At 38.4% G+C, this 5,166-nt stretch overlaps 1 non-coding gene across 1 annotated transcript; it reads left to right on the top strand.

Moving 5' to 3' along the window:
* The first annotated feature begins 410 nt into the window (after positions 1 to 410).
* TRNAG-CCC (transfer RNA glycine (anticodon CCC)) lies at positions 411 to 483 on the top strand. Its single transcript has one exon. It is a non-coding gene; the product is annotated as a tRNA-Gly (tRNA).
* The last annotated feature ends 4,683 nt before the right edge of the window (positions 484 to 5,166 follow it).

Genomic DNA, 5,166 nt, shown 5'->3' with positions numbered 1-5,166 from the left:
TTTCTTAACAGATTCTCAGCTTCATTCAACTGTGAATTTTATAATGTTCATAATGAATAGTTATAAAGGTTGTTATCCATGAAGCAGATGACATACAAAGGAATTTCTATACAGCTTGAGCTGCAGATCAGGTTTTATATACAGTCAGGTTTTTATTTTTATGTTTTGGTTTATTTTCTGATGTTACCTCTGCTAAAGGAAATGACCAAAACTTTGCTCCAGATCACCAGGACTGGCACCATGTGCCACTGTCAGCTACTGCTAGATATGATCAAGGGTGAACCCTGAAATTGGAGCAATTTCTAACTGATACCATTTCCAGCCTTCTGCAAAGTCCATGAACATATACCCAAAACTGGAAAGGAAGATATTTCAACTTGGAAAACAGAAAAAAATGGATTCCTAGGACTTCCCTGGTGGTCCAGTGGCTAAGACTCTGCGCTCCCAACGCAGGGGGCCCAGGTTCAATCCCTGTTCAGGGAACTAGATCCCTGTTCAGGGAACTAGATGCCGCAACTAAAGATCCTGCAAGCGACAACGAAGATCCCCCATATGGCAACTAAGACCCGGCGCAGCCAAATAAATAAATATTAAAAAAAAAAAAAGAAGAAGAAAGAAAAAGATGGATTCCTGGGACTTCCCTGGCGGTCCAGTGGTTAGGACTCGAAGTTTTCACAGCCAGGCCCCAGGTTTTATCCCTGGTCACGGGGAATTAAGATCCTGCAAGCCAAAAGAAAAAGGATTCCTAATCTACTTTTTGGTTGCTTTTTGCCTTGGATTTCTTCATGTTCAGGTACAATGTTTAGATGTGGTTTACAAATGTGCCCCATGGTATTTATATGTCTGTGATGTGCACAGAAAGTCATCCATTGCTGAGAAAGTACTGAATGCTCAGAGATTGATCTCAGTTTGATCTTCCTGAGAAATTGCATCCTCAATATTAAAGATTGTAATATATTGGCTGTGTGAAAGCCTAGTGAAGAGAGTAAATATATCCCTGAGGTGTGCCACTCGAGCAAGCCACTTGAAAGCTGGCATTAAAAATGGCATACAGAAGTGTGTTCAGGTGATCCTTCATTAAAAAGACCAATGTGAACACTTCTCCCCTCAACAGTAAAGATGCTTCAGTAGGGAAACTCAGTTATATTTGCTGCTTTTTTTTCCTCTTATTTTTTGGCAGTGCCATGCAACTTACAGGATCTTGGTTCCCCGACCAGGGATCAAACCCGTGGGCCCCCGGCAGTGAGAGTACCGAGTCCTAACCACTGGACAACTAAGAAATTCCCTTTTGTTTCCTTTTAAATGAACAATTTTTAGAGCAGTTTTAGATTCACAGCAAAATTGAGTAGAAGGTTTAGAGATTTCCCATATACCCCTAGCCTCCACATACACACAGGCTTGCCTACTATCAACATCCCCCACCAGAGCTGTACATTTGTTACCATCCATGAATCTACATTGACACCTCATTATCACCGTAGTTTATGCTGGGGTTTACTCTTGGTGTTGAACATTCTATGGGTTTGGACAAATGTATAATGATATGTATCCACCATTATAGTATGGTACAGAAGCTTCACTGCCCTAAAAATCCTGTGTGCTCTATCATCCCTCCCTTGCCTCAAGTCCTGGCAACCACTGATCTTTTTACTGTCTCCATTGTTTCTGGGAATCATACAGTATGTAGCCTTTTCAAACTGGCTTCTTTCTTGTGGTAATACGCGTTTAAGTTTCCTCCATGTCTTTTCATGGCTTTATAGCTCATTTCTTTTTAGTACTGAACACTGTCCATTGTCTGGATGTACCATAGTTTATTATTCATTCACCTAATGAAAGACATCTTGGTTGTTTCCAAGTTTGGGCAATTATGAATAAAGCTGCTATAAAGATCTGTGTGCAGGTTTTTGTGTAGACATAAGTTTTCAGTTGATTTGGGTAAATACCAAATAGTACAACGGCTGGATCATATGGTAAGGATGTATTCAGTTTTATGAGAAACCGTCAGACTGTCTTCCAAAGTGTCTGTACCTTTTGCATTCCCATTAGCAATGAATGATAATTCGTGTTGCTCCACATCCTCGCTAACATTTGGTGTTGTCAGTGTTTTGGGTTTTAGGTGTGTAGTGTTATCTCACAGTTGTTTTAATTTGCATTTCCCTAATGACATACAATGTGGACCATCTTTTTATACCTTTATTTGCCATCCGTGAAGTATCTGGTGAGCTTTCTATTCAAATCTTTTGCTCATTTTAAAATCAGGTTGCTTTCTTATTGTTGAGTTTTAAGAATTTGTATATTTTGGAAAACAGTCCTTTATCAGACATGTGTTTTGCAAGTATTTTCTCCCAGTCTGTGGCTTGTCTTCTTATTCTCTTGACAGTTTCTTCCACAGAGCAGAAGTTTTTAATTTTAATGAGGCCCAATTTATCAATTATTTCTTTCATAGATTGTGCCTTTGGTGTTGCTTCTAAAAATGTTGTCACCATGCCCAAGGTCATCCAGATTTCCTCCTTGGTTACCTTCTAGGAGTTTTATAGGTTTACATTTATTTTTATGATCCATTTTGATTTATTTTTTTGTGATGGTTCTAAGTTCTGTGCCTGGATTTTTTTTTTTTTTTTTTGCATATGGACACCCAGTTGCTTGTCATCATTTGTTGAAAAAGGTTATCTTTTCTCCATTGTATTGTCTTTGCTCTTTTGTCAAAGATCAGCTGACTATATTTATGTGGGTCTATTTCTGGGCTGTCTATTCCATTTCATTGATCTATTGATCAATTGATCTATTCTTTCATAGTGTCAGTCCTCTGACTGTTCTTTTCCTTTAATATTTTGTTGGCCATTTTGAGTCTTGTTTCTCCATATAAACTTTATTTTTAACATCCTACTTTATTATTTTATAATCTTACCAGTTAATTCTCTTGACCTTTCTAATTTTCTTAAGTCTCTGTTTTAGGCACGTAGTTTTATAGATAACATAGTATGTGGTTTCATTTTTGAACTCAATTTGAGTTTTTCATTTGCTAAGGATTTTTTTTAACATCTTTATTGGAGTGTAATTGCTTTACAATGGTGTGTTAGTTTCTGCTGTATAACAAAGTGAATCAGCTATAAATATACATACATCCCCATATCCCCTCCCTCTTGTGTCTCCCTCCCATCCTCCCTATCCCACCCCTCTAGGTGGACACAAAGCACCAAGCTGATCTCCCTTTGCTGAGGCTGCTTCCTGCTAGCTATCTATCTTACATTTGTTAGTGTATATATGTCTATGCCACTCTCTCACTTCATCCCAGCTTACCCTCCCCCCTCCCCGTGTCCTCAAGTCCATTCTCTACGTCTGCCTCTTTATCCCTGTCCTGCCCCTAAGTTCTTCAGAACCTTTTTTTTTTTAGATTCCATATATATGTGTTAGCATATGGTATTTGTTTTTCTCTTTCTGACTTACTTCACTCTGTATGACAGACTCTATGTCCATCCACCTCACTACAAATAACTCAATTTTGTTTCTTTTTATGGCTGAGTGATATTCCATTGTATATATGTGCTGCACCTTCTTTATCCATTCATCTGTCGATGGACACTTCGGTTGCTTCCATGTTCTGGCTATTGTAAATAGAGCTGCCATGAACATGGTGGTACATTTTTTTTTTTTTGCTGTACGCGGGCCTCTCACTGCTGTGGCCTCTCCCATTGTGGAGCACAGGCTCCGGACGTGCAGGCTCAGCGGCCATGGCTCACAGGCCCAGCCGCTCCGCGGCATGTGGGATCTTCCCGGACCGGGGCACGAACCCGCGTCCCCTGCATCGGCAGGCGGACTCCCAACCACTGCGCCACCAGGGAAGCCCCACATGACTCTTTTTGAATTATGGTTTCCTCAGGGTATATGCCCAACAGTGGGATTGCTGGGTCGTATGGTAGTTCTATTTTTAGTTTTTTGAGGAACCTCCATACTGTTCTCCATAGTGGCTCTATCAATTTACTTTCCCACCAACAGTGCAAGAGGGTTCCCTTTTCTTCACACCCTCTCCAGCATTTATTATTTGTAGAATTTTTATGATGGCCATTCTGACTGGTGTGAGGTGATACCTCATGGTAGTTTTGATTTGCATTTCTCTAATGATTAGTGATGTTGAGCATCCTTTCATGTGTTTGTTGGCAGTCTGTATATCTTCTTTGGAGAAATGTCTGTTTAGGCTTTCTGTCCATTTTTGGATTGGGTTGTTCGTTTTTTTGTTATTGAGCTGCATGAGCTGCTTGTATATTTTGGAGATTAATCCTTTGTCAGTCGCTTCGTTTGCAAATATTTTCTCCCATTCTGAAGGTTGTCTTCATATAAACTTAAGAATCAGTTTGTTGATATCTACAATATAATTTGCTGGGATTTTTATTGAGATTGTGTTGAATCTACAGATTAAGTTGGGCTGAACTAACATCTTGACAATATTGGATCTTCCTATTGATGAACATGGAATATCTCTACATTTGTTTAGTTCTTTTTTGGATTCTTTTATCAGAGTTTTGTAATTTTCCTCATATAGATCTTGTTGCTGATCTTTTTAAAGTACGTATATGAAAACATATACATACTAATTGCAATTTTATCATATTTCAATTTTTTCCAGCTATTCCCTTATTTTTATGACTATATTTATATTATACGGTAAAACACAACCAAGCTATTGGTCCATTTCAGAAAGTTTCCAATAAACATCAGTTAAGTGGTGAAAAATAGCTACAAATGATAACAACTTTTGATCAATACTGACATGGAAGAAAGAGTTCTTTGGATATTGTTCATCCCCAGTAAGAATATAGCTCAATGACCAGCACAAATTATACTAACATTGACACTTAAAGCTAGTCACAACTTTGAATCTCTTTTGTGAAGCTAGCATATTAGGTAAAACAATTTTTTTCAGTGTCAAGGTCAAGAAGTACAAAAATACAAAGAAGTGTTGTTGAACTGTTCCGAATTAAAGGAGACTAAAGAGACATGACAATTAAATGCCATGCATGATCCTGGATTGGACCCTGGACTGCGGGAAGAATAGTTACAAAGGTCAATATTGGGACAATGCATGAATTTTAATATGGGTTAGATGATAGTATTACATCAATGTTTCATTTCCTGATTTTGATCATTGTACTGTGCCTATATAGGAGG

Source organism: Lipotes vexillifer, unplaced genomic scaffold (genome assembly GCF_000442215.2).
Source record: "Lipotes vexillifer unplaced genomic scaffold, Lipotes_vexillifer_v1.1 scaffold73, whole genome shotgun sequence".
Lineage (NCBI taxonomy): Eukaryota > Metazoa > Chordata > Mammalia > Artiodactyla > Lipotidae > Lipotes > Lipotes vexillifer.
The sequence above is the reverse complement of the archived record's forward strand: the minus strand, read 5'-3'. Positions and strand labels throughout refer to the sequence as shown.